At 47.0% G+C, this 23,516-nt stretch overlaps 1 protein-coding gene across 1 annotated transcript in view; it reads right to left on the reverse strand.

Moving 5' to 3' along the window:
• PCBP3 (poly(rC) binding protein 3) overlaps positions 1-23,073 on the reverse strand; it is a 116,168-nt gene extending 93,095 nt beyond the window's left edge. Inside the window, exon 1 of the mRNA XM_034786453.1 lies at positions 22,940-23,073. The gene's annotated coding sequence lies outside the window, so the exon portion shown is untranslated. The remainder of the gene's footprint in view (positions 1-22,939) is intronic.
• Between the last annotated feature and the right edge of the window lie 443 nt (positions 23,074-23,516).

A 23,516-nucleotide genomic window follows, 5' to 3' on the forward strand; every position in this document is an offset into this window, starting at 1 on the left:
CCCCCCCCAACACCCAACCTCCTGCCCTGCACCTCCACACACCCCCTGCCCTCTGCCCTGACCTCGAGTCCCCCCAACACCCAGCCTTCTGCCCTGCACCTCCACACACACCCCAGACTTATAGAGAGAGACCTTCTAAAAAACGTTAACGTGTATTACCGGCACGCGAAACCTTAAATTAAAATGAATAAATGAAGACTCGACACACCACTTCTGAAAGGTTGCTTACCCCGATCTATCTTATATAGCCCCCTTATTATTTTGTTAGCCTGACCTAAAGCAGTAAGTTCTGGAAATCACGTAAAAAACCCGCTTCCTGTAAGATTTTTGCTCTATCTGGCAGCTACACTTTCAGGTTTCTTTATAAACCAGATCTCTGAACCTTTTGTGGTTCACCTGTCTTTAGTCTGACTACATTCTGAGAACAAGAGTCTGTCCTGTGATCAAGACCTTTTTAGTACAGGAGCATGAGGAGGCCACCAGGGGACCAGTTATAACTCTCTCATTCTGTGGGTCAGTCTTCACAGGCCCTGGCCCTGACACGATTTAAAAGCTGCTCTAACTTATGTCAGCTGAGGCTGGCAGAGTGGAGCTCTGCCTTGCTCCCTCCTAGCCCTGACACCCCCCTACATTGATGTAGGGGGTGGGAAATTGGGGCAGACGCTGGCACTACCAGCTTTAAGGCAGCTGAAAGTTCCCTTGCCTGAGGTGTATTTGGAGCAGGGAGTGGGGAAGAGGATAGGTAGGGGGAGCACTTATAATGGAAATCGGGCCGCCAAAGCTAACTCAGACATTCACATCTGGGATAAAGCTTTGCCCTTCCATGTAGACCATCTTCAGCTGTTTTCACTGGGTGTTTTGTGTGTACATCTGGGGACTGAATTTGGTCCACTGATGTTTTTCCCAGAAGACTATAATGTGCAATCATCAGTTGGTTTGAGCAATTCACAACCCTTCTTTTGGGATCTTCACTTTTTTTTTTTTTTTTGCAGTAACCTTTATTCTAAATTTCATACGTTTCAAATAGCCCCTCCCTGCTTTTGTAACTTGAATGTAGCCTGATCTATGAAGTCTGAAGCGAGGGGCAGAAATACAATTTTGTGTGCCTTCCCCAAGGAAACTCATGTAAATAATGACAGATTTCACCTCTCAAGATCAGAAATGATAGGAGGCAACACAACCTTCCACTTGCTGTCGTGAACAGTGAAGATACACGGGGGGGGGGGGGCAAGCAACAATCTCAGCTCAGCTACAGGGAGCCGTACAGCTGTAGAAAATCCTAGCTAGCCATCCCCAACAGTTGAGTACTGTGGTACCATGCCTCGAATACTGCACGATGGTATGTGCTTCCATCTGAAATACACTAATTACCATAGCAATTGGGACAGCAGAATACAACCGACTATGTGTAGCTAAAGGAATGGAAGCATTTCCTAGCAGATGGATAGATAGTACTTATGCCATGTGCTTTACTGGCCTCCATTACCCCAGATCCTTTGGGTCTATTTGCTGTGATGACATTGTCTAGTCTAGGGGACAACAGTATTGGAAGTGATCCTGAAAAAATGTTGAAGTTCCAGTCATCATTTTCCAAGTAAATGCTCCCTGCCAGCTATCAATGGCTTTCTACCAGCACGGAGGTTTGCCCAATACTGGGCCTGATTCTGATGAGAAATGTTAAACCGGTGCCAATGAAATCATAATCCAGCCCGCTATGTCACCTGGTATTTTTTTTAAGAGCTCTTCATCACTACGGTTTGGAGCAAAAACACAGGAACATACTTGTTCCCTCAGTTCCAGTCCTTCTAGCTCCATTATTCTCTCCTTACAAATCCTTATTCTAATACTTACCCTGTTGCCTTCCTCTCTTCCCTTCTCAGATCTCAGAATAGGCTGTTCACTGGTCTGATTCCATCCTCCATCACTTGGTGGCCTGAGCCTTTCAAACCCATGGTTCACTCAGGTCATTCACACAGCCCTCACTACAGTCATTAAAGACATCATGGAGCAATAGCCCCTTTTATCAAAAACAGCCCAAAGTGTGACCGGAACATCCAACTGAGTTAAAATAATTGTCCCATGGTAGTGATCTTTCATGCTAACGAATCTGAATGGAGCTGCAACTATCCATACTAATTATTGGAAGGATAATGTAATTAGGGCAGAACAATAATTTAATCTGACTAAAAGAGCAAACTGCAAGAAGCATAATTTTTTTCCATTCATTTTTCCAGTTTTCTCATGTGTGTTAGAAGCTGGGGAATACTGAGAATTCTACCATTTTCAGGAATATCATTTTATTAATTTAGAGAGTTCTTCTTCAGGTCTGTGTGGCTTGAATGCTTGTTCTTCTCACCAACGGAAGTTGGTCCAATAAAAGATATTACCTCACCCTCCTTGTCTCTCTAATATCCTGGGACTGGCATGGCTACAACTACTCCACGTATCTTAATAACTTGGTTTACAAGCAACCGCCCTATGTACTGCTAAGTGGTTAGGCAGGTATGACTGGACACATCCAGCGTATCACAGAGCTCCAGTCATTCATGAAATCTGCTGCCAAGTTTTAAGCAGTGCCCAGTCACACAACAATGAATGCATTTAAGCCCTCCTTAGTAGATGATTTATTAAAACTATGAAGAAATGTTTCTTTACGCATTAAGATTTTGGAGGATTGATTGCAAGTATCTCACACGCAGACACCACTAGGAACAAAATGCCAGATTCTGATCTCTCTTTCACTGGAATTTGCACCAGTTTAAATAGATCAGCTCCAAACAGAATGCAAAGTTAAGCACATGCACAAGAATTTGCACATTCAGGGCCTTAGCAGTCAGGCTTACTAGAAGCAAGTGTCGATACTGGCATATTGGAACTCCTGCACGGTCATGTGAGTGATCTCAGTTCCAGAGACTTCTCAGGGAACTGACAGCATTCAGCATGGGATAGAGGCACTTCAGAATTCATACACTCAGGCAAGAGGAGAAGAGCAGCAATGGTTGCTTCCCTGTAACTTGGGGGAAAGCTGTGCCATCTCCCTAACAATGCCAATTGGAAAACAAGACAGTAGGAAACAACTCTAAGAACGGCCATATTGGGTCAGCTAGACCAGTATCCCGCCTTCCGACAGTGGCAATGTCAGGTGCCCCAGAGGGAATGAACAGAACAGGGAATCATCAAGGGATCCGTTCCCTGTCGCTCATTCCCAGCTTCCGGCCCATCCTGGCTAAAAGCATCATCACGCCCTCAGGAAGCACACCAAATTTCAAAGTAATCTGAATAACCGTCAGAGTTTAGAATGTCACAGTTCAGGGCAACAGCACCTGTACTCCCCCTCATGGTCCACCAAGGGCACATACCTAAAGGTTTCCGCCTCCTCAGCCATCACCTCTCTTGGGCAGAGACTTGCATATCTCTCCCTCCTGATGCACGGTTTTCTGGGCTGCACGGTTTTCTGGGCTGCACAGTTCCCTACCTACATTGTGATATTCCCAGCAAGTTAGATTGCCTACAATGCCAGCATCTACACTTTGCTTTCTCTCCGGTGGCTATGAACAGCATGACTGCCCGCAGTTATAAGTTACCACACAGCTCTTTATAAGCAAGCACATTTACTCTTAAAGTGAAAGCATTACAGAGAAAACAAAACACAAGAAAAGAATCAACACGCATGCTACAAAGCTTACCAGAGGTCACCCCCAACTCCAACCTTGGGCTCTGGTAGGAGTCAGTCCTTCAAAACCCACAACTGGGGTTTGCCCCATGGTTACAAGTTCATAACTGACTCGTATTCAGAACCAACAACTACAAATAGTTCAGTCTTTCCTATTCAACTTGGGCCTTTGATTTTGGCTTCATGTAACAGGTGATCAGCAGACAATGGCCCTCTCCTCAAAGCATAGCTTCAAAAAGGCTGGGTTTTGGCATAACCCCAGGTGGAGAATTTGCATTTCACCTGTCCCTAGATATTCCCCAGGAAAACCACTTCCCACATCTTGTTCAAAGAGTCCATTCTTGTCTGGCATAATGTTCAGTATAGTCCTTTGAACTCCCAGGTCTCACATCTGTCACATAACATCTCCCCTTTCCAGAGTTACACACAATCCCAGCCCCCAATAACACAAACAATTCATTTAATACAGTGGACCAAAAGATACTTAAACTTAATTCAGTAAATTCTCCCAAGGATATTGCAGGAAATTGCCATCTCTGTCACACACAGCACAAAGAGCATATAAAATGGTGGGACTGGAAATCGTCTAGCTATTTTTCTATATTGGCATATTTACAATGTAAAAATGTACATTTTCTGACATACCATTCTCAGTTTGGGTCTCCCAAAGATTTAATGGGTGCCATGCACTACCTTGAGTAAAACTCAACTGATTGAGACCATCTGGAAATGCATCATATCAACAGTTTGATCTCCGTCTCTTCACCAAAAAAAAAAGAGCACCCCACCTAGAACCCTTTTTAAAAATGGCTTGTATCTCCAGAGGTCTTGGCCCAGATGACTCCACATTTGGCTCACTGACCCAACCCGGCGCCCTCATGAGGCGTACATCATTTCAAAGAAATCCCCAAAACATGTCAATTGTAGAGGACTTAGAAAAGTTAGCATTCAAACAGATGGCTTGATCCAACCTTAACTCTAGCAGTGCTGGTGCCCCAGAGGACAGTGCATAAGAGAGAGGAGGAGAAGGGAGGGAGGCAGGCAGATCCGCCATCCTTATTTTGTTCTGATGTAACATTCATTTAATCAAGAAAGTGACCAGCCCTGGAACTGGCCTGTTGGCCCCCACTAGGGTATGCTGTGTGCAGTGCAGAGGGAGGAGCCTCATGGAGCTGGAGGTTTTACGAGCCTTTCCCATTAGCTTTTGAGTATCCTGGGGGTTGTAAAATGAATGGGCTCTGGGTGAAGTGCGACCGTTTGTGCTGAGAGCTGTGGAGTAAGGCTTGGCCTGTCAGGGATAGGGGAAGAGCTCGCTCTGTAGTCAGGGCAATGAGGAGAAAGGGGAGTGGCTGTGCACCCCCTCTTACATGTGATGTCTTCCTGGGGAGCCCAGTGGCCCAGTGGGTTCCCTTCTGGGGCAGAGGAGGCTGTCCTTCCCTCTTGCAGGGGGCTCAAGAGGGGGCCGGGCATTATTCCCCAAAGAGCCCCAAAGTCAGGGAGAGGCAGCTCGGGGCCCCCTGGGGATGCCTGCTGGGGAAGGCAGGGGACAGGAACAGCTCTATCCCTCCCCGGCAGGGGAGGTGAGGAGAGGCTCTGCTCCCTTCCTGCTGGGGTCTAAAGGCTCTCCTCACCCTGTCCTGATGGGGGCACAAAGCAGGAGGGCCTGGTGAGACCTTGCTGCACCACAATTGGGGGCTGGTGTAGGTTGAGGAGAAGGGGCTCAGGTCAGCTCAAGGGCAGAGGGAGCAGAACCAGGGTGCAGCAGGGCGCTGCTCCAAGGGGCAGCTGCTCTAGCTTAGGTCTATTCTAGAGGACAGCAAGGCCCCTCTCAGCAGTAGCCCAGCAATGGTGACTTGCCAGGTTGAAAGACGTTTGAGTTGGGGGATCAGAGTTAAGAAAAGGTGCCTGCATGAACCACTGCCTAAACCCCACAGGAGATGGGCAAACCACTGATGCCAGAGGACACTGACCACATAAACCCAGTATTTCTCAGTATGGACCAGCTATTGGCCTCCACACAGAATCTTCCTGTATCACTGGTGGAATAAAATCCAAACAGCTGTAGGGCCTAGGGCTGAGATAGCCCCCAACACATGCTTCCCGCAGGCCCTATGGCTCCAGTCTCCTTTCCATGCCCATCCCTCAGAATCTAGGGTCAGGGTCACCTGTCCATACGCATCCTGCAGGGCCTAAGGCCACTGTCTGCTCTCCACATCCATATCTCAGAACCTAGGGCCAGGGTCACACATTTCTTATAGTGTTTTCCATTAAGGGAAAGGCGTTATGCCACTCCCGCTTTGTGAGCCAGAATGTGGCCCTGCTGAGCTATCCCAAGTGGTCCTGGTCTGCCTAATGCCTATGCCACGTGGCTATGCTGTACTCTGTTCAGACGTTCTTGTTGCCTTAGTTCAATGGACACACATAATCCTGAGCTGCCTAGTGTGGCAGTCACCAGCGTGAGTCGCCACGGAGCAGTGCGCACTGGCGGGGAACAAAGAGATTTTTCACACAAACAAGAGGATGCTAAAGTCCAGTTATCATAAAAACATTCATTATGTGCTGGATTCCCCTGGCCTTTATGGCACTGTGAAGTGAGAACAATGGATTATGGCCCCTGTGCTCAAGGGACTACCCCCTGCTGCTCCCTGGGGTGCAAGCCCCCTTAAGAGGGTGGGGGAGATGCCCAGGGAGGGAGTGGCCCTGCCTCCCCCTGCACCGACCACGAGGGAGGATCTATCTGCAGGAGCAGCAGGCTGTCCATGTGTGCCAGGGCGTCCTGCCCCTCCGAGCTCCTGAAGGATAGTGCAGTGCCACACCACCTCTTCCCATATGTGGGGCCTCAACGGCACACCCCAGTGTGCCACTAGTGAATGGAACTGAACCTGGTCACATCTGCTGCGTCTCCTGGCTGAAAGAACTTGACATGCTCTCTAGCACAGCAAAGCCACCACCGCTACGGAGAGGTGTGTGGCACATCCAGCAGCAGAGAATTGCGAACTCCATTCACATGGCAGAACCCTGGTCGCTGGTGACGGTGTGCCAGCCACGGGGACACAGGTAAGCTGCGGATCCCAGGCTGGCTTTGCAGGGCCAGGAATGAAAAAAATGCTTTTCGTTTCCCTGGAGAGGAAGTCACTGAGGGGCAAACATGGAGCCCTACAATGCCATTGTCACAAGTCACTTTTCAGGAGATGCCCTTTAGCAACAAATTCACACACACACACACATGGCCAGGGCAGCTGGATGGCTGCAGGATCACAGAAGGACAGCCTGGGGTCAGACTAGAGGCCCCCGCTGGCCCTAACACCTATGAAAACACTATTGCCAGAGCACTGCACACGCTCCCGGATATCTGAAGTGACACTGGGCCCCCCAAAAGAAGTAAACAAAAAGAAGTGGGGGGTGGTCAGCACTATAAGAAATGCAGGGAAGGAAAAGCCTCATGTCCTTGCAATGTGAAATGGACAGGGTCAATTGGAGAAGCAATGGTCTAGAACTTTAGAAATTAAAATATATTAAAAGCTATTTAAGAAAATACGTTCCTGGTGTCCTTTTAAAGGATGGGACTGAGCGAGGACAATACCAGTCCGATAGGGCTGTTTGGGTGCGGTGAGGCTGGCGCAGGAGCCCTGCAGTGCTGTCATTATCTATGCTTCTGCCCCAATGGCACAACACCCCCACAGTGGATTCCAGCTTGAGTGACAGGCGCGCTTCATGAATCTCCTTTCAGTTGCACTCCTGTCAGAGACGGCACTGTGGCAGCAGAGAGGTCCAGCTGATGCTGACGCTGCCTCACCAAATGTAACCATCCGGGGAAAGGCTTGGGAAGGGAGACTGCCACTTTGACATATTGTGTTTAACAGCTCAGTACCCACATCGGCTAGTGTGTGGGCCAGGCTAGCAGAAACTGACAGAGTTTATTAGAGGTGTATTTGCCTACAGGACCTTGCAATAAATTGTATCCTCGGGGGACAACTCCAAGCTCAACGCTGTGAGCAAGGCACAGTCCTTCGTTAAAAGGACTGAGTGGGTTTCACCAGTACAAAACTCTAGCCCATCTTCATTATACATGTGCACAGCCTAGCGTCACACCTTGCCCTAAGACCTTCTTTGGGGTTTAGCTTCAACAGACACTAAATCCTGAAGTACTTTGCCTTCTCCACTCACTGGATCCAGCCATTTTCCCAGAACACTGACTCCCATCCCATGCTGCTTTGACTGACCAGCCCTCTTTGCTTTTCTCCATCTCCTCCTGGCAGGCCGTGTTCCCTTGCAGAGACTCTTGAACGCGAAGCCCAGCTGTGTAAAGCAGCGTAAATCTACTGCCATCCTCAGTGGAGCATAGTCCGAAACAGAGCATCCATTTGATAAAGGCAGAGTTACCGGATTTCTTGGGTCCCAGCCGGGAATGCCATTTTGTGTAAAATCAGAGTAGGATTTCAGTGTGTGCATTTAGAAGGGGGTCCCAGTGCTCAGCCTGGCTTGCAAGGCCTGCGTTTTGTGGCTTCACAACTCAGTGTTTGATTGGGTAGTGGTGCCCGGCCATCAGCTCCAATTCACAGTCAATAGAAATGGGCTAGGTCCGGGCCCAGGCTGAGGTTGGAGAGATGCCCATTCACATTATAAAAGCTGTTTTCATGGGCCAAAACCTGGCCCAAGGAAGTCAGTAACAAAACTGACACTGACTTCAATGGAACTGAGATCTGGTCCACTGGATGCCCACTGTCTGGCCAGCCCTAGCCCCAGTGCTACGCTTTATCCCCATCCTCTCTTGTCCAGGCTGTTCCTGCAATGACACACATTATCTGCATGGGGGGAGGAGAAGGAGGGCAGGATGTATGTAGGTTACAATGCAGGTGCATGGGCTACACCCTGACCCATAAACCCCAGCCTGGAGTTATAGGGGACATGGTGCTGTGGTTTCTCTATGGGTTTGCAAGGAACCAGAGGTGGGGACAGAACACAGCCACCCCATGGTCACCTGCTGGGGCAGGGCTTTTGACAGTTCAGCGAGTGTGTAGCTTGCCTCTACAAGGCTTGTATATTGTGCCTAATGTAGAGATAATTCCTTGGGATGGTATTTGCCTTTTCAGTCCCACAAGCAGCCCTGGAAACAGTACTGCAAGGGACAAAATACCACCCAGGTTAAAAAGGGAGAGTGAATTCTGCAGGGAATCTGTCTAGAGGAAAACAATAGTTTTATAATCAGTATTCAGGGTGCTAGGAAAATAAGCAGCATGGCTGTACACACTGTGAGGGCAGTGACGCACTGGAATGGGTTCCCTAGGGAGGTGGTGGAGTCTCCTTCCTTAGAAGTTTTAAGGTCAGGCTTGAAAAAGCCCTGGCTGGGATGATTTAGTTGGTGTTGGTCCTGCTTTGAGCAGGGGGTTGGACTAGATACCTCCTGAGGTCCCTTCCAACCCTGAGATTCTATGATTCTATGATTTACATGAGCCGTGGGGATCTATCCCGTCCCTGCCTCCTCCCCACCAGGATGACTAACCTGAGGCCCATTGGGGGCCTATTTCCAAATCCCCATGCTCAATTCATTTGGAAGGTTTGAAAAAATGAAACACTAGCCATCTTCATGCCGCAAAGATGGTTTCCAGCTATCATTCCCACTTCTGCGAATCCCTCCCCACAGCACCTATCTCCATAGGATCTCAGTGCTCCCCAGGAACTTACAGTTGCACTGAGAGTGGAACTGGGAGAAAATTTTCCATCCAGATTTTTTTTTTCTGATGGAAAATTGGGGGTTTGACTAAATGAAATTTTTCCATTAAAATTTGTGATGAAAACAAACATTTGCTATTGACCAACTGAAGTCAGGCCATGGAACAGTATTGTATAAGGGATATTCCTAGAATAATACTGGGCTGTTTGTCACCTTGTGCCAAGAAAACCCTGGGAGAAGGCAGGAAAACCCTGCCTGGAAGCTGGGAATTCCCTAGAACCACCGAAGCAGGAGCGGTCCTGCGTGGCTGGTGTCTTCTGTATAGCTCCACTTCCCTTCCCTCGACACTTGCAGGAGCTATGCAGCCGTAGGCTGGGTTACATGCTAACTGTGCAGCAGAAACACGGAGAGAACCCAGAGGGAGCTAACAGCTCTCCACGTGGTTCTGCAAGAGATGATTCCATGGACCATGGCTAATTCGCTGATGCACCAGATACCCCAGCCTCAGATCTCACCCAGCACAATGCTGTGGCCCTCCAGCTCCAACACACTAGCAGGGATAGCAGGATCTTCAGAGAGCTCCATCCCAAGAAGGTGTCCTGTGCTCGAGTCATGGAGGGGACACAATGCCCACATTGGCTGACAATTATTAATACCATGGAAGGTGACGGGCACCCCCTGAGCTGGATGCAGACTATAACCACATTTTAAGTGCATTGCTGGTTTTGCACTTTTAAAAATCTTTGCTACACTTAGCAGAGTCCCTCCATATGCAGCTCACTTGCTGTCTTCCTCTCGCTAATGCCCATCGTAGGCATACACCAAATCTTCCTCTAACCAACAAGCCTGAGTTTCTGGAAGGCTGTTACTGCTCCTACGTCAACCAGGAAACTAGCACAAGAACCAAACAAAGCCTGACCTTACCAAACTCTGCCTGCCAAGAGCTCTGAGCTGGTGCTGAGACCACATCTGCCACCCTTTCTCATGCCGGATTGTACAAGGAGCCCCACTGGAACCTGTGGGATTGGCCATAGAGCCAGGGCCTGCCCCAGGCAAACAATGGTGGCACAATCACACCCAGAAGATAGTGCACGTCGAGTTGGATCTTCTCATTTTATCTCCCCCAGGAGAACAAACCTTTGTGGAATATTAAGGGACAGTGAAACTTCCAAAAAGAAAATGTACATGGTTGAGCCAGAAAATGGGGATTGTGGGGAGGGGTTTCTGGCGCTTTGTGGAATTTAGGAAAATAAAAGAAGACGACAGCCCACAGCTCCCCCAACAGGTTCCATAGCAGGACACTGATTGTATGGAAGGTGCTCACCTGCCCTTAGCTAGAGATGTCTGAAACACAATGAAAAACTATTGCAAACCTGTGCTGAGACTCAGTGTTATGGGGTTTGAAAGGGGCCAATCTCTCCACATGAAAAGTTCCATAAGAGAAATTCATTTTCCACTGGATCTTAGGAATTGACAGATAGGATCAGAGCTGAGGTCCATATAATCTCTGACAGTGGTCAGGACCCAGGCCCTCAGAGGAACATGTAAGAACCTGCAGCAGCACATTAGCCCCCACATTCGCCCTCATCCTGGTCTCTACTATTAGGCATCGGCTTAAACCCTGAAGCACAAGGTTTTTATCCCTTCCCAACCTCTCTTTCTTAGTATTAACTGTGATAATTCTGGATAATTTTGTTATTTAATGTAGCAATCCAGCTTTTCCATTCCTCTTCATAGGAGAGTTTTTCCAGGCCCGTTGCCCTTCTCTGAACTCCTCTAGTTCTGTCCTATCCTTTGCGAGATGGGGTGACCAGTATGCCAGACGAGGCTGCACCACTGCTCTATACAATGCTATGGTAATATTCTCCATATTATTCACCATCCCATTCCTCATGCAGCCGAACATCTTGCAACGGTTGCCAAAGTACTATTTATTCACTTGACAAGTCAAGGTTTATATCTGTGTCCCTAGTCTGGGTCTTGGAAAGCCATGTTGTATTTCAGCCTCCATTTTGAGTGCAGCTTAGATGATGACCTTCATTATATCCTGTAAGTGCCATGCAGGATTGTAACATCCCTCTGGTGTTAGGGGGCCTGGACCTGGGTATCTGCCCCAACGGAGAATGCCGTCAAGGGGCCATCACATTTGAACAACTCTTCCCTATGGGAACAATGGTTTAGCTAGAGAGAGTGACCAGAAACTGGTTCTCCCAATCCATCTCCAAGAGGCGAGAGTCTTTAGCCACCTGACTGGGACTCTAAAGCCTGTCGGTGAATCGTATGAGAGAGGGAACAGACTCCAGTCTCTCTATCTCACCAGCTGAGCATCACCAGGAAACAGGAGGACTGCAGGAGGCAGAGCGGCCTACCTGCTGACACGTGGCCGGGCCTCGGGGCTCAGCAGAGGGGTAAGCACAGACTAGGGAGGGGAGAGTAACTCATGTACGCTCTGAGTGTAAAGGTTACTGTGGGTTTAGAAACCACTGTGCAGAGCCTGCATGCTCCTTACTTCACCTGCCATATGGTTAAACTATAAACCATTGGGGTGACACTCGGGGGAGGGGATGTATCAGTGTCTGGGGGAGTTGGGGGCGGGGTCAGCACTGGTGTCAGGGCCTAGGACAATTGGATGGCAGAGTTCCACATCCCAAGGAAAGGTGCCAGATGGCAGATCTGCACCCAGGAGTGTGAGCGGCCAGATCTAGTGACTGGATGTGGCCCCGACCAGCTGGCTTGGAATCACGTGCGATACAAAGGCTGGGTCTAATATAGCAGAGTGGTGACCATCCCCAAGGGGGACTCAGCCAGGGCTGTGCGGGCCCATCTGTACTAAGCTCTGGTACAGTGAAGTCTGCCAGGAATTCCAAGTGTCTCTGCTTTACAACTACCCACTCACAGACCTACTTGTCTCCTCAAGACCAGTCTCCTCCTGTCCAAACTAAAATCTCAGTGCTCCCAGGGACACTGGCCCTTCCAGAGGGACCAAGGCCAGTGCACTGAGCTGCAGCCTAGGCACCTGGGCCTGGGGAAGGAGGAGGATCCCATGAGTCAGAGCTGGGAAGCTGCAGGCAGCAGGAGCAGCAGAGCTCCCACGGGCGGGGAGGCAGTGAGAACCTGAGAGGAACTGTTCTGAAAAGGGGCCGCCGGGGAGACAAGCCCTGGGTGGCAGTGCTCTGGGAACAGGCACAGGAGCAGTGGGACTGCCACAATCCCCTGGGAGGGGAAGGCAGTCAGAACCGGAAAGGTCAAGGGGATCATAGCGCAGGGTGAGCTGAAGAACGGCTTTGTTTAGGTTTGGACAATAAAACTGCCTACAACAGACTGTGAACATGGCAGGAGATTCTTTGCAAGTGTGGGGTGAAGCCTGCCTTGTTCCACTTGCCCTGTCTCTCTGACATCTCCTCATGGATATCTAGCTGTCAGCCCAAGCTCAACATGGCTAAAACAGCTGCACATCCACTCCATCCCTCCCCGGAGCCCTCCCAGCTCCCTGTTTTCTCAAGCACCATGGACAATCACAACACCACCATCAAACCCGTCACTCGGGCCGTGACCCGGACATCATCTTGGACTCAGACCTCTCTCTAGGGCCTCCTATCCAGGATATGTCTAAATCTTGCTGATTCTAAGACACGGCCTTTCCTATCCATCCACACAACTAAAATTCCCGTCCAAGCTTTCATCATCTCGTGTCTCAATTACTGCAACATCCATTGCTCCTCTCTTTGAATCCCTCCACTGCCCCCCCCTTCTCTAGTGCATCAAATGTAAGCTGCTTGTCTTCAATCTGAAGGCCCTTCACTGTCAGTCCCCCCCACACACACCTACTATCTCTCATTCCGTACTGAGCAGTCGATGCTCACCTCTGATCAGCCCGTGACACCAGCCTCCAGAGTAAAGTACTGCTGCACATGAACGAGGGGGGCAGTGCAGGGAATCAGCTGCATGTTCCATTGGCTCCATTGACAGATTTGCAAACTCTTCACTGTGAGCACAGTTGGTCAGAAAATGGAAAATCAATGTTGTGAACTATTTCAAAATTTCAAATTTGTTTATATTGGAACTATTTTGGGGGGGTCAACATTTTAAATGAATTTTAAAAAAATACATATTTATAATTCTAAATTTTTTTCTTTCACCCTTTTTTCTTTTTTACCCCTGAGTGCAATAGAATGAATAACTGTTTCCTTTTTTCCTGTACTCTACCTTTTGAAAATATCGCCGATTTTGGAAAAGTGACAGAGTGGCAAAAGGAAAAACAAAACTCTGTAACCTCCATCATGCAACCTTTCCAAACAGTGTGAAAAGCTATATTCTACCCAAAATAATAGAATCACAGAAATGTAGGACTAGAAGGGGCCTCGAGAAGTCATCAAGTCCAGTCCCCTGTACTATGGCAGGATCAAGTAAACCTAGACCATCCCTGACAGATGTTTGTCCGACTTATTTTTAAAATTTTCCAATGATGGGGATTCCACAACCTCCCTTGAAAGCTATTCCAGAGTTTAACTATCCTTATAGTTAGAAAGTTTATCCTAATAACCCCAAGCACTGAGGAGTTACATGATATGAGCTGTTGTTTTAGTCCTGGATTCACATTGGCTGCATCTCCAAATGCAAGATCATGTCAGTGATCTCAATATACAGCTAATCTCTAGTCTCTCCCCTCTGCACCGAGGAGTGATCTCCTTTCTAGCATGTGTGTAGACCCACCTACACCTTGAACTTCCTCAGTCCTCACTCATCTCTGCTCCCTACATGCTGAGCTGTCCAGATGGAATCATTTCATTTCCCATTTCGACTCTACTGATAGTGCTGCTGCTTGATAAGTATCGGGAGCTCTGGGGAACTCACAAGGCCCTGACAATTCTGGCATGAGCTCTGTAATATTGCAGCAATGATTTGGCAATCCTGCCCGCTGGCCAAATTCAGTTCCCTGCTCAAAAGGAGGGAGGGTGCTAAAGCCTCTAACATAATAATACTAATAAAAACTTAACGACCGTTTTGTTAATATGAGCAAAACAAAAAAATGGAGTTTTTTTCATAATCTGGTTCTCTGAAACAGCTGAAGCGTTCCCCAGGCAGGTCAGCCTGAAGCAGAGGCCCTGGGTGGAACGTTTCAGTCGGGACGGTTAAAGTTGGGCAAAGTTCAAAGCAACTGAACACAGGGCCTTATCCTGGGAAGTTCCCCGGAGCCCGTGGCGGGAGGGGATGAAGGGAGCTCTGAGGCTAGTGGCAGGGGAGGACAGGAGATAGGTGGGGCTGAACTGAGACTGTAGCGATACACACCCTGTACACAGTAGTCACCGTTCAATACCAATCTGTCGCTGGTCGATTGTGCACAGCCGTAGGCCCAGGTTGGTGCATCTGCAGCACCGCCCCAGGAGTCGCTCTTACTCAGACATCCCTCTGAGACACAATCCCTACCTGCTTCCTCCTTACTGCTGTGGGGAGCGGGGAATCATTTGCTACTGGCCTCTAACAAGAAATAACACAAAGAGCACCCCACATTCCTCCTGATCCCCCTGAAACAGAACGCCTTCACCCCCATCTCGCCATCGTCAGCACGCGTCTGCTTGCACTGCCACCTGCCTGAGGGGCTGTTCTCCGGTGGGGAAGCCTGAGGTTAGAGCTTTGTGTTATACTGTGATGGCAAGTCCCGGATATGCTGGCAGGAGGGTGGGGGGGGGGATATGACTTATTTCCACACAGCGGGATGGGTCTGTGGACATGCTGACTCTGCTGTATAGGGTTTCAGGTAGGTCCCAGAGCCATCCCTTCCCTGGACACTGCCTTGCTTTAAGGGTTTGCCTGCATGGCGAATCCGTCCCCTTCAGCAACAAAGATGTTTCTTTGCGGAAATGTCCTTTGTTTTAAGCTCTCCGCAGACTGCCTGGTAGGAGCAGCTCTAGGCCAGGAGGCTGGGGCTCACCATGGGATGTGAGTTCTTGCTTCGTCCGTACACCACGCCCTCTGTAGGAGCTGGCCAGAGTGAGCCCTGCACAAAGGCCTCAGAATCTGGCCCTGCGCTGGCAGAGCGGCGGTCGGTCCTGCCCCCTCTGCAAGTCCCGCTCAGGGCTCTGGAGCCGCACTTCACACCATCTGTCTTGCCAAGTCCAATTTTAAAATGTTTTTAAAATACATTCAATTTCGCTTCCACCGATGAGCTCTCCTCAGTGCTGTGTAGTGCACCCCCTCCCCCACGCTGCCGGAGAGGGTGAGGAGCCAGCCCTTGTGAGCTTGGACACAAAACAGCCACCCGGCGACCTCCCCATCTGGGACTCCCCCATTATTTCACTCTGCTGGAGCCTATTCACCGTTCTCATTTTAATCCATAGGCAACATCATCCCAATAATCTTCCTTGGCTCTCAATCCACCGAGCGAGCGATGTTCCTCAAATCCTCTCATCCGGAGAGCAAAGCAATCTTTGCTACCTCATTTCATCTCGCTTTGTTTTTAATCCCTGGCAACATGGACCAGGTCTGAACGCATGTGCCGCTTTAGCTACAGAAATCTGGAGAAGATGGGCAAGGGCTAAGCCCTGCATCCCCGTCCTCGGGATGTAAAGCAGCGTTTCTGAATGTGACCCTGCCAGCTTTGCAGTGTGCCCTCTCCAGCCTGGGCAGGTGGTGTACTCTCGGTTGAGGAGGGAACGCCTCTATTTCCATCCCAGCAGATACAGGAGATGCTGGACCTTGGACCCGTCACTCATTCAGGACTCAATGCCACCTCTCCTGAGATCAGACTGGTGTAATATTTTTAGGGAGGGGAGGGGAGGAATAATTCTCTATTGGGGTAGGGGCAATTCTCTGGTATCCTGGGCGTTTAATTGTTTCAAGGTGCTCTGAGATTTGGAAGGTTAGACGTGTCCCTGGCAGAGACAGACGAGTGGGCAGAATGCAGGGGAGAAAGCCAAAAGGGCCTGAAAATACCATTTCAAAACCCAACAGTGGTGACGATGATGACAAAGGTGATGATCTTTGACATGTTCGCTCCCCTTAACTATACCTGCCCTGAGGAGCAATTAGTCTGACACGCTGGATTCCAGTGATGCACACACCCATTCTGTGTTTGTGCATGTGTGCTTCCATAACAGAGGGATTGTCAGGCTGCTTTCCTGTGTGCTCTCCCCTGGCAAGCCCAGCCAAAGGGAGCTGTGGAGCGGCAGTACTGGTTCTCCAGGGAGCCATTGGAGGCCTGGCTCACTCTCACCACTGCAGATACAACCAGAGGGGCAAGATTCTAATGAGGCCCTGGGAGCTCCTCGGTCATTCTTTGTGTGCACCATGCATGAGCCTCTCAAAGTGCCGGAGCCCTGACTGCATTTGGGAGGGGCTCTCTGCAGCTGGCTTGATGTCTGTGCTGCCCCCTGCACCCCACTGTAGAACTCTAGGGCAGGATCAAGTTAACCCTCTTTTGGGGACTGCAAGTGAAGGGTCTTTGGGAAGCAGATGCTGAAGCCATTTCCCGTATTGGAGGTGCAATGAGGGAGGGAACCAAAGGGGATGTTGTTACTCCCCTCTTACATCTCCAGCACATGAGCCAAGTGCTGTCTGGACCCAGAGAGCAACTACCCCGTGCAGTCACGTTAGCTGCTCACCCGGCTGGCTGCAGCCCAGATCATTAACAGGCCATCTCTTTCCTTCCGGCTGACTGTGACCCTTTCTATTACAACAAGGGCAAGCGCAGGGGCATTTTATTTCTTTACGTTGTAGATCTCGGGGCACAAGAGCATGTGCTCTCCCTTACCCTCTACACTTGGCCTGGCAGGAGACAGCGCTAAGACCCTGTGCTACAAGCACATCACCAGCAGCTCTGCAGGCCACCAGGCATTACCACATTATCCCAGCAACACCACACCGTGCTATGGAATTTAAACCCGATTCCCGGCACAATGGGAGGGATGGGCGCCCCCCAGTCACCCCCACAAGGCAGGTCACACCGGATGGGAGCAGGATCTCACTAAGATGCAGAGATTAAAAACAAAGAGAGACCTGTTTGCTGGCAACTCTTGCGTGCAGAGGCTCCAGAGGGGAAACTCCTCTTCTCCTTGGGAGGGACCCTGACCATACAGCAGCCCTGTTAGCCTGACGCTGTGTGAGTGCTGGGCCCAGCTGTGGAGGATCGTCAGCGCTTCTTTCCTTGGGCCACCCTACTCCTACACCCTACTGCCCCCCCATGTACCCCCACAGAACAGTGCTTCAGGAGTTTCTATCGGTGTCAGGGTACAGAGAAACTCAGGGCAGGAGGCCAGCGGGGTTAGCTGTGGAGCCATGAATATGGACTAACGCAATCACAGAGCCCTAGACTGAAAAGGTATGATACAGTGACCATCCACTACCACTGAGTGACTGCCAGACAGCATGGGAACTGGTACAACACCCACACGGCTCAGCTGCCCCAGAGGACAGAACCTCTGTGAGTTCTAAGGGTCAGATTCTTACCTGCATCAAGATCTGATCACTGCAGAGGGTGAATGTCAGGAAATTGGTTACAGCTCCCTGATCTCTAGCTGCCCCAGCCCAGGCCCCAGGGTGAGTTAGAGCAGCCTGGAAGTTGCTCTAATTTATGGCAGCTAGCTACAGTCCCCGAGGGACCTGTACAGAGCTCTGCTTTCCACCCCGGCATGCCCCCTTCTTTCCCCCGACCCATGCCCTGTGTCTGGGGTGAGGGCAAAGTTAGTGTAGGAGGCAGATCCGGTTGATAATTCCCCTCCATCTGGGGAGTTCTCAACTGGCCATCTGCAGCCAGACTACATCCTCTTCACACTGCTCAGGCACTGCAGAGAGGACAGATCGAGTGCTGAGAATCTGACCGGATATAGGCAGAAGAGCGGCAGAAAAGAATACAATGGTGAGGGTCTGTTTACTACATTCCTACCGTTAAACACTCAGCACAACTGGCTTTGTATAAATGAACCTCTGGCTGATATAGGATATAGCAGGTATCTGCAATGAAACGCTGCTGGAAAAATAAGGGTTTAGAGAAATCAGTTGACCCAAACTTCACTGCAGCCATAGTGCTAAGCAGCCTGCACTGCAGAAAACCCTATTTTAAAAAGAGATATCACCGGGGGGCTGGACCAATTTGTACAGCGGGCTTGCTGAGAGCCATTGAACCAAACTGTAAACCCTGGTTATGATGGAAACCACCTTCAAGTCAGGGGCTGCGGCCGCACCCTCAACACCCCTCGTTCCAGCACCTATGGACACCACTTCCTATCGGTTTGTCCTGGCTAGGCATTTTGGCAAAAGCAGAATGCAAGGGACACTGACTACAACAAATTAATCTGATCCTTCCGTGGTGTCGGCAGCCCTTACGTAGGTTTGTTAGTAACTCCTAGGGCTAGGACTGCATATACCAGAGACTAAATTCAGCTATGGGTAGCACACACTGAATTTTTAAGACAAAGGTCATAAAGCAGGGCGATGCAGAGCCATCTAAGCAGTGGTAGCTCACTGGGACACCATCATGTCTGTATTTTGCTGGCAAGGACAATGTATCTGGGAAATCATTATGCACCCCTCAGCTGCTGAGGGTGCATGCGCCGAGCACGCTCGAGTCAGACCCTGACAGCAGGCTCTAAAACTGTCACTGCAGATCTGTTTTCACTTCAGCTAAATCTCAGCCTAGATTAAAATCAAGAGAAGATTTTGTTTTCCTCTTTCCTTTTTCCTGTAGTGGGTCCTGTCTACCCCCGGGTCTAAGCAGTGGGCAAAATACACCAACGACTAATTGATCTGTTTGCAAAATCAGCTTCACCCCAATCTAGTGGGAGCCAAAGCCACTCTCACCTACTCAATGGTCCGTTGGGCAGGGAGGTTACCAGGATGGCTAATTAGCAATGCTGTATATTCATTAAGGATCAGCCAAGTAAAGTGAGTGGGTTACTCGCATGAGTAAGGGTTTCAGGATCAAGCCCTTGGCTATTAATTAGAAAGGGTGCAATGCTGCCAATGCTGCAGCCTTTGTATTTCTTTGCTCATGCGAGGAGTCCCTCTGGCTGAAAGGGGATTACTCATGTGAGTAAAATTGCAGATGTGTTTCAGTGTTTGCAGGATCAGGGCCGCAGATAGTGCTTGGTCCTTAGGCAAGTGTGGGGGAAGAAAGCCCAGCAGTGTAAGGGCCGTGCACAAGACAATCCCTGCACCGACTGCTCCCTCCCTTCGGCCCTGCAGCCCAAAGACCCAAACAGGGAGGGGAGGAGGTGAAGCTGTGCATCTGATAGCATGTTCCTAATGCATAAGCGCTGCGTGTAATGATCCATTTTCTGAATATTAAGACATTTACAAATGGAATCTGTGTGACCTGTTCACACAAGATGAAAATGTGGTGAAAGGGGATATATAGACAGCTGGGAGACATTTTTATACCGAAGTTTTTTCCGGTGAAAAAGGCAGATTTGAGTCAGACAGAAACATTTCACGAATATGTGCTGATTTTTGCAAATTGTTTTGGTTGAAAAACAAACCAAAAAACTCTCCTTAAAAGTTGAAATGTTTTGTTTTGACATTTTTTAAACGAAGCACGTCAGTGCTCGATTGGCACAACTTTTCATTTTGAAATTACCTTTTTTTTAAGTTTTAGAAGGGGAAAAAGCTCAACATCAAAACACAACTTTTTTCCCTACTTTTTGATTCACCAATAATTTTAAAAAAATAGTCTTCAGTTTGACGTGAAACTATTTTTTAATTGCCTATGAACCAAAAAATCACTTATGCACATAACCCTCTCTCTATATATTATGGTAAAGGCAGGACAGAAGGAAATAAGGGATGTGACATTCCTGGTAGGCGCCCCAAACAGACACAGCTTTCATATTGGGATGCTGAAATTAATTCAATCAAACTATTTTTCCTTTTCAGCTTTTAAAAGGAGTATAGGTGGTAATTTGTAAATTCAAGTCATTCATGCTGCAACATGCCATTGTAAACTGATCGCATGTACGCACGCACACCTCCAAGATATGCTATGTTCCTTCAGCAGCTCCTTATTCCCTTTTCACCCTCGATGTTGGTGCGACAACATATCCATTTAGCCAGTAGGCACAATCCTAAATATTTTGTTGAGAAATAATCCGTTGTGCTGTTAACTGTTAAGGAACTAGACAGTAAAACACATCAGCAGAATCAACAGCGTATGCATGCAAAACATCCTTCTGCACTCTCCACAGCAAAATAACACAAAAAACCTCATCCACTAATGACATTCTATACCCAACAAATTTGAATGGTTTTAAATTAATAATCCAGAAGAGAATATACATTTTGGTTCATCACATATTGCTCCATTTATAAAGTAATAAACTTTGGCAGATGGGTCATGGAAAATGGAAAGATCTAATAGCTAGAACAGCAGTGAGAAAGCAATGCATACTCCATTCTAGCAATTAATGGGTTGTCAACATTTCATGTTATTTCAGCAAACAATTCTCACGATTTGGGAGATGTGAATCGTCCGGGGCAGTAGGGCGCTATATTTTTCTAGCAGAAGACAAACACCATCTCATTCTGATGCATTTTTATTTCTAGAAAAATGGGATGCCATATTTTTAAACTCAAAACCAAAGATCACATCACTCTAGAAAGAGCTACAGTTTAATTTTTCCACCAGGAGACACATAAACTACCACTGATAACACAGCAGTTCTTCAAAAAGAAGAACAGGAGTACTTGTGGCACCTTAGAGACTAACAAATTTATTAGAGCATAAGCTTTAATAAAACAGCAGTTCTTGTTTTAACTTAGGAAACATTTTGCAATTTAAGAAATATTGTGTCTTTTTGCACTGACATATAGATTTTTTAACCTTCCATCAGTAAACTCAGCTTCCAATATTTCAAAATACACTTTGTTAATGTGCATTCCGTAGCATGAGTTATATTGTGCTCGTAATTTGTGACAGTTTGTGCTTCAAAATTAGTCTGTTGGTACAGAAATATGGGGGAATGAGGGAATTTACACACCCACCACAAATACAAACTTTTAAACGGTCTTCAATCCATTTTAGAGGATTTTTTCTTTTTATTTTGAAGAAAGGAGGTCACAATGAAACTAATATTTTAAAATATCTAACCAGAGTAGGAAAACATTTATCATAACATTCAGGACAAAGAAATAAAAAACTAGTTTTAAATCAAAGAACATTAAAAAATGTTCAGAAAAAGAAAATTCAAAACAGGGAAAAATCTGAGATTCGGGACTTTTTAAAAAAATAATTACTGCACAACATTGAAATTGTGTAGTCATAAATATAACACAAAATATTTCCCTAAAGTTACAACTTTTCAGGATTTTTCAATTTGGAAATGCAGGAAAATGTCCATCTTTGAGATATCTGTCTATAAAATCATTGACCTTCATTGTATCTTAGTTGCAGTGCTGAAGAGTCATTGTTTCTGAGTTATTTTCACATGACTTTTGAGTAACAGAAAATTGTATTATAGTCCAGTCAAGTTAAAATTAAATGACATACTGTAGAAGATTTGAAGTACAGAAAAAATATTTCTGCAAGCAATTGTCTAAAGATCTCTGGAATTCAAGGGTGATATTTTAGGATTTCTGAACAACTGACCTATGCAACACTATTTAAAAAATAAATATTTGACTTTCTGAAATTTTAACATTAGACTTAAACTTAAGTTGTTATAAGAATATATAATAGGAACATGTTGGAATCAGAAACAATTTATCTAATGTACAACTTAATCTTAAAGCAAAAGACCCTTTCGTAACATACTTTAACTTTAAGGAAAAGAGAATACTATCAATAAAATGCATTCTTTTTCCAAAATCTAGTTAAATATATTCCTTCATTGTTTGAAAGGAATTACAGACACTGACATAAAGATGGTAAATATCAGACAATTGTATGCATGCATTTCAGAATGATGAACCAAAGGTTTTTAATTCACAAGCGATAAAAGTCTCTTATACATTTTAATTTTTATTATCTTGTCATACCAAAATTAATCATTTCCTTTTTACCATTTCCAGATGCAATACATTAATATTGCCAGTTCTGTTTTCATACTATTTGTGCTCCATAGGTGCATATTATCGACAATATACCAAGGATGTACTGTAAATTATACCTAATAGGCATATTTAGCCTTTTCTAATTTAATACTTGGGACGGGTCATATTAATACCCTATTACATTATCTTTATTATATCAAAATATTTGCTAAAACAGTAGGTTATGGAAATAAATTCTACATCATACCTAGGTAAAAACAATTACTATTTTCACTATCCCACTTGGTTATAAAAAAGAGTAAAAGAATAGCTATTAAGATATGTAAATTGTTCAAGTCGTTGACTTTCTATTCATTTTGTTCTCTTTAAAACTGTAACCATTTCTAAATCTATACTACCATGGCTATCTTATCATAAATTTTTAAATATGTCTAAAGAAACCTTCTTAAGAGGTTCACTTAAGAAGCCTCTTTTAAAAGACTTCAAAGTTCTTTTATCCCATTTGGTATAGAAAACTACCTTTATATTTCATGCTTCTGACTAATTTTTATTTGTAGGAGAAGTTATTTAACAGCAGTGGTTTTCCACCAATACGATCTTTTAAATCTTCTTACCTCCGAAGAACAGCTGCTTTAGAAATGATTTGGTTTGATGCGGGTTTCAGACAGATGGTCGCCCTTTTCACGTTTGGAAAAGATGAAAAATGCTAAGAGAAAAAAATTACAGTGATATTTTGTTCTAAAGCACAGAGGGTTCTAAACCTCATTGGCCTCAGGATGGGAATCACGTGACATGGGACAAAGACCATGTGACCTATTTTCTCCCAGAGCCCTTGGTCTCCCTTGAAACAGGGATGCACCCAACACTGATGTTGTCATTTCAATGGCTTTAAAAAAAAAAAAAAAAAAAAAAGGCCACTGAGCAAATCAGGTTGCCTTGAGGCCATGGGGATGAACCAGCCAGGACTTTCAACATGAACAGGAAAAGAGCTCCAATATTAATCAGACGGGATCCTTCCTGAGCGTATGTCTCTGCTGCAATTAGACACCCGTGGTTGGGCGTCTCAGTCTCGCGGGGCTCGGGCTAAGGGGCTGTTTACTTGTGATGTACACGTTTGGGCTCACGTTGGGCTCCAGATCCAGCTCTGGGACCCTCCCACCTTGCAGGGCCCCAGAGCCCAGGCTCCAGTCC

Source organism: Trachemys scripta, chromosome 11, assembly GCF_013100865.1.
Source record: "Trachemys scripta elegans isolate TJP31775 chromosome 11, CAS_Tse_1.0, whole genome shotgun sequence".
Taxonomy (NCBI): Eukaryota; Metazoa; Chordata; order Testudines; family Emydidae; genus Trachemys; species Trachemys scripta.